This window comes from Protobothrops mucrosquamatus, unplaced genomic scaffold, assembly GCF_001527695.2.
Source record: "Protobothrops mucrosquamatus isolate PMUCROS unplaced genomic scaffold, P.Mucros_1.0 scaffold5365, whole genome shotgun sequence".
Classification (NCBI taxonomy): Eukaryota; Metazoa; Chordata; class Lepidosauria; order Squamata; family Viperidae; genus Protobothrops; species Protobothrops mucrosquamatus.
Window position 1 is genome coordinate 20,906 of NW_015391227.1, and position 6,593 is coordinate 27,498.

The 6,593-nt window shown below is 48.2% G+C and overlaps 1 pseudogene; it reads right to left on the bottom strand.

The window, feature by feature from the left end:
- The window catches only part of LOC107299725, a 16,671-nt pseudogene extending 10,085 nt beyond the window's left edge, over positions 1-6,586 (bottom strand).
- Between the last annotated feature and the right edge of the window lie 7 nt (positions 6,587-6,593).

Consider the following 6,593-nt stretch of genomic DNA (forward strand, 5'->3'; position numbering starts at 1 on the left):
GGCCTAGGGCAATTTTTAGAGGGGTTTTTAGAGGGGTTTTAACCATATTTTAATCAGACAATTTAAATATTTCATTTTAATTAATTTTAATTTTGTAATTGTTATTGGTGTTTTTAATCGATTGTCAGCCGCCCTGAGTCCGCAAGGAGAAGGGCGGGATATAAATTCGAATAATAAATAAAATAAAAAAAAAAAAAAATAATAATACACCAAGATAAATCAACTAGGAATTTTCCCCCACCTTTCCTATAATGTATAAACTGTAGAATTCAGTTGAAATGCAAACTGAAATCTTTTATGGGGAAGAAATGACAATAAAAAACAATAACATGGTTTCATAAAGATGTGCAGCCTTTCTTGTAGTACTTTTTGATTTTATCACAGCATGCAGAGCAGGAATCTTCGGACCAGCTTCCTGCAAACTGGTTTCCTCCAAGTGTTTTTCTTCAAGCCGCTTGGGAATAATATAGCTGAAAGGTGGGAAGGCTGCTCTGAGCAACTCTGCCCCCTAGCAAGATTTAAATTCACAAATAACACAGACAGGAAGATCATATCTACCTCCCAACTAGATGTGGTTCAGAGGCAATCCCAGTGGGTGCTTCCGGGTTTGTCCTATGTTTCATTGTTCTCTTAATAGGACGAAGCTGGCAATCGTTTAGACAAAAAAGATGGGCATGATAAAGGACCAAAATGGTAGGGACCTAACAGAGGCAGAAGAGATTAAGAAGAGGTAGCAAAACTACACAGAAGACCTATACTAGAACGAGCTTAACATCCCAGATAACCACGATGGAGTGGTCACTGACCTCGAGCCAGACATCCTAGAATGTAAAGTGAAATGGGCCTTAGGAAATCTGAGCAACAACAAAGCTAGTGGAGGTGACAGTATTCCAGCTGAGCTATTCAAAATCTTAAAAGACGATTCAGTAAAAGTGCTACACTCAATTTGCCAGCAAATTTGGAAAACTCAACAGTGGCCACAGGATTGGAAAAGGTCAGTTTACATTCCAATTCCAAAGAAAGGCAATGCCAAAGAATGTTCAAACTATCGCACCATTGCACTCATTTCACAGGCTAGTAAAGTTATGCTTAAAATCCTACAAGCTAGACTCCAGCAGTATGTGGATTGAGAACTTCCAGAAGTACAGGCAGGATTTTGAAGAGGCAGAGGAACTAGAGATCAAATTGCCAACATACGCTGGATCATGGACAAAGCTAGGGACAAACATACCTAATATAGACTCAAGCTCCTTTCTTGTGGCCCAGCAGACCAATTGCCCTCAATTCCGTGAAAGGGAAGGACTGCACTGGGCCAGAGACAGGAAGCTCAGATCAGAGAAAGGAAAGAGAAAGAACAAAGGAAGCGAAAGGAAGCTCAGATCAGAGGCCTGCAGGCTAAAACATGTGGAGAAATGGGCATCACTAGTCTAGTGAAGAGGAGGACCAGGAATCTCCCAGTATTTGAGGGACTGTCACAGAGAGGAGCGGGACAACCTATTTTCCAAAGCACCCAAAGACAAGGAACAATGGATGGAAACTGATCAAGGAGAGATTCAGCTTAGAAATAAGGAGAAACTTTCTGACAGTGAGGACAATCGGGAAATTGAACAGCTTGCCTTCAGAAGTTGTGGGTGCTTCATCACCGCAGGCTTTCTAGAAGAGATTGGACAGCCCCTTGTCAGAAATGGTGCAGGGTCTCCTGCCTGAGCAGGGGGTGGGAGTAGATGACACACAAGGTCCCTTTCAACTCTGTAACTTAATTCCGTTCTATTCTTTTTCTCCGTCATTTTTGATACTAAGACATGTTTCACTAAAAAGAATCATGGAAGAAAGTAAATGGTTAATTGATCAGCTGGGCTTCCAGAGAAAAGAAACAAAATACTAGATTCCTCTACACAGTATCAAATTTTGCCTTGTGTGGAATTTCTTGATGTGTGATAAGGGAGGAATTTTGTGTGAAAAACTATCTGCAGTCTAGGTGCTTGAATGGCTACTCCCCTATGTGTAACCTTACATGATTAAAAAGACTAAAACTAGTGCTGAAATCTGTCCCACAAACCGGACAGTCAGGTTTCTCTCCTGTGTGAGTCCTCCACTTTATCACCAAACTGGAATTCCGACTGAAACTTTTCCCACATGACACCCTAATATGGTTAATAATAATGATGATGATGTTGGAAGGAACCTTGGAGGTTTGTCCAAGGTCAGGCAGGAAACCCTATACCATTTCAGACAAATGGTTGTCCAGTCTCTTCTTAAAAACCTCCAGTATTGGAGCATTCACAACTTGTGAAGGCACATTGTTCCACTGATTAATCCGTCAGGAAATTTCTCCTTAGTTCTAGGTTGCTTCTCTCCTTGATTACTTTTCATCCATTGCTTCTTGTCTTACCTTCAGGTGCTTTGGAGATTAGCTTGACTCCCTCTTCTGTGTGGCAACCCTGGATCTATTGGAACACTGCTATCATGTCCCCCCTTGTACTTCTCTTCATTAAGCTAGACATACCCAATTCCAGCAACTGTTCTTTACATGTTTTAGCTTCTAGTACCCTAATCCAGAGGTCCCCAACTTTTTGGGCACTAGGGACTGTTTCCAGGGAGAGAGGATTTTTCATGGGTCGGAGGAGGCGTAGTTTCATGTGCTGCCTGCATCCTGCAGATGGGCCTTTGCTTGTTTGCACAGCATGGATTCAGGCATGCCGTGACCTGGTGCCGGTCCACAGACCGGGGGTTAGGGACCCCTGCCTTAATCATACTTGTTGCTCTTCTCTGTACTCTTTCTAGAGTCTCAACATCTTTTTTACATTGTGGTGACCAAAATTGGATGCATTATTCCAAGTGTGGCCTTACCAAGGCATTGTAAAGTGGTATTAACACTTCACGTGATCTTGATTCTATCCCTGTTAATGCAGCCCAGCACTGTGTTGGCTTTTCTGGCAGCTGCAGCACACTGCTGGCTCATAATTATGTGATTTGTCCACTTCCGAGTTACTAATCCCTCTCACAGTTACTAATATTGAGCAAGCTACCACCTATACCAGGGGTCAGCAACCTTAAACACTCTGATTCACTTGGACCCGTTTCCCACAGAAAACAATGGGAGCCACAAAACCCTTTTGACATCTAAAATGAAGATAACACTGCATATACCTTTATGCTATGTATAAAAAAAAGTAGTGTGTTGCATTTATGAAATCAATGAACTGCTCTCTCCCTTCCCCTCCCTCTCCCTCCCCTCCCCCCCAGCCTCTGCTGCAGTTCACATGCTCTCTGCCAAATGACACTGCCAAATGAATAGCCCCCACTCGCCGTAGCCTGTTCGCTTCTCCCTCGCACTCCTCATTGCACACCCCTTTCGCCAGAACCCCCCATGTAAATTTGGATGAGGTTTCTCAAAGAGGAGGGAGCGATCGCGCCCGAGTAACTGATTGAAGGAGCGGTCCGGGTGGGGAAGGGGTTGGCCGGAATTGAGCCCAGAGCGCCTTTACCATGCATCACCATTATCGAGTGAGAAGGCACCTGCGCAGCTGCTTCTGGCCGCCTTCCTCGCGCTCCAGGGCGTGAATGAGGCGGGCGCCTCGTGCTGGCACGATGGTCCTCAACGGCCGTAGGGAGAGCAGCCAGCCTCAGACACTCCCCAGCCTGGCTCCCACCCTTGCTTTATGTCCGATGCCTTCCCTGTTGGGTTCCCGCTGCTGCCCTCCAGCCCAACCTTCCCTCTGCTCCTTTCCCTACCTACCTGCTGCTTCTGAGGGGCTATCAAAACTGCTACCCTGCTTCGGTCTCTGCCCCGAGGTGGCCCCCTCCCCTCCCTGTCCCCGAAGACTCCTGCCTGGGGCAGGTGGCGACCGAGGGGACTGGGGCCCTGGACAGAAACCACCCGCTTCATAACGGCTTCTCTGCTAGTGCGTGGCCAAAGCCCAGTCCGGTGGCCAAAAGGAAGCAGCATCTCTGGGCGAAGAGCCACAGCTCCGGCTCTCCCTCCTCTCCCTCTCCTACTGCCCGCCAGCAGCACTTGCCCTGGGCCCAGCTGCACCTCCGGGCGGCCTGCTGCCCTGGCTGACTCCCACTGATCTGGCACGCTCTTTTTCACCAGCGGGCCCTACTTCTCGCTTTCATCTGCTTGCCCGGGCAGCCCGTCGGAGGGCGCCTTCCAGGACAGTGGCGACGGCAAGAGCGAGAAAATGGGAGGGGAGCTCTCGAGTGGCGTGGAGGACAGCTCACTCAGGCTCGCGCTCTGTGGCTCCCGCCAGCCTGACAAGGGGGGAAGGATCCCTGGGTAGCCAGGCTCTCCCATGGGGGAGTCGAGGGAACCCCCTCCGTCTGGTGATCGTGCAAAGCCCTAAGGTAGGCTTTCTGCCGCTGGGTTGTGTGCTTTGTGGTGTGAACGCCAGAGCCGCCTTGCCCGCTGGCTGGCAGATCACGAGGCCTCTTGGAGCTCAATGGGCTGACAGTCATCTCGGGCAAGGCGGTTCTGGTGTTCACACAAGGTGCGCAACCCAGCGGCAGAAAGCGGGCTGCGGCCGAGGCTGGAAGACCACGGGGAGCAATCCAGTGCCCCGGCCCAGTTGAGCCCCGGCGAGCAGACGAAAGCGAAGAAGGGCCCGCCAGCCAAGAAGGGTGCGTCAGGTCAGTGGGAGGCGAACAGGGCAGCAGACCACCCAGAGGTGCAGCCGGGCCCAGGGCAAGCGGTGACCCACAGACCTTCTTTCCAGCAGTCCTCCATCTCTTCCTCCGCCACCCGCCACGTGCACTCCCAAGAAGAAAAGAAGTTTGTGGGAAGTCCCACAAACAAAAGAAGTTCAATCAATCAATTCCAACTTCGCGAGATCTATTTTTTTTTTGGTAAGAAGTTGGAATTGATTGATTGAACTCCCACTTTTTTGGGGGGGGGGACTGCAAATGGTAGAGGACTGGGAGCCGCAGCAGAAGGCTGAAAGACCCGCATTTGGTTTTTCTTGCCTAAATATAGAGCCTTACTTTTTTCACCATTGAATTTCATTTTGTTAGCTAGCCCCCAATCTTCAATTCTGTCAAGATCCCTCTGTATCTTAAGCCTATCTTCTGGAGTGTTGGCTATTCCTGCCAGCTTGGTGTTGTCTGCAAATTTGACGAGTCCCCATCTATCCTCCCATCCAAATCATTGTTGAAGATGTTGAAGAGCACTGAGCCCAGAACAGAGCCCTGGGGCACCCCAATAGGCTCCTCCCACAATATAGATGCGGTTCCATTGAGGACCTCACGTCGAGTACGTCCGGTTAGCCAGCGTCGAATCCAGCTGCTGGTGATGCTGTCTAACCCACATTTTTCCATCTTATCCAAGTAGGTTGTGGTCTACTTTATCAAATGCCTTACTGAAGTCCAAGTTAAAAAAAAAATCTCCTGTGTCAATCCTCTGGTGTTCCACCACGTAGGAATTCTAACTGAAATTTTTCCCACAATCTGGACACTCATACAGTCTCTCTCCTCTTTTAGTCTTCTAGTGCTTCACCAGTTCAGATTTGCAACTGAAACTTTCCTGACATTCTGGACACTCTGGGCACTCATACAGTTTCTCTCCTGTGTGAGTCCTTTGATGTTTAACCAGGTCAGATTTCCCAGAGAAACCCTTCCCACAATCAGGGCACTCATACGGTTTCTCTCCCGTGTGAGCCCTCTGGTGTATCACGAGGTAGGAACTCTGACTGAAACATTTCCCACACTCTGGGCACTCATACGGTTTCTCTCCTGTGTGAGTCCTTTGATGTTTAACCAGGTCAGATTTCCCAGAGAAACCTTTCCCACACTCTGGGCACTCGTACGGTTTCTCTCCTGTGTGAGTCCTCTGGTGTTTCACCATGTTGGAATTCTGTCTGAAACATTTCCCACATTCTGGGCACTCATACGGTTTCTCTCCTGTGTGAGTCCTCTGGTGTATCACCAGGTGGGAACTCTGACTGAAACATTTCCCACACTCTGGGCACTTATACGGTTTCTCTCTTGTGTGAGTCCTTTGATGATCAACCAGGTAAGATTTCAAAGAGAAACTTTTCCCACACTCTGGGCACTCATACGGTTTCTCTCCTGTGTGAGTCCTTTGATGATCAACCAGGTAAGATTTTGAAGAGAAATCTTTCCCACACTCTGGGCACTCATACGGTTTTTCTCCTGTGTGAGTCCTCTGGTGTATCACCATGTTGGAATTCTGTCGGAAACATTTCCCACACTCTGGGCACTCATACGGTTTCTCTCCTGTGTGAGTCCTTTGATGTTTAACTAGGTTATATTTCCGAGAGAAACCTTTCCCACACTCTGGGCACTCATACGGTTTCTCTCCTATGTGATTCCTCTGGTGAATCACCAAGTTGGAATTCCGATGGAAACTTTTTCCACAATCCAGACACTGATACTGTTTGTCCCCTGCGTGACTCCTCTGGTGTTTCACCATGTAGGAATACTGACTGAAACTTTTCCCACACCCTGGGCACTCATACGGTTTCTCTCCTGTGTGAGTCCTCTGGTGTATCACCATGTAGGAACTCTGACTGAAACCTTTCCCACACTGTGGGCACTCATACGGTTTCTCTCCTGTGTGAGTCCTTTGATGTTTAACC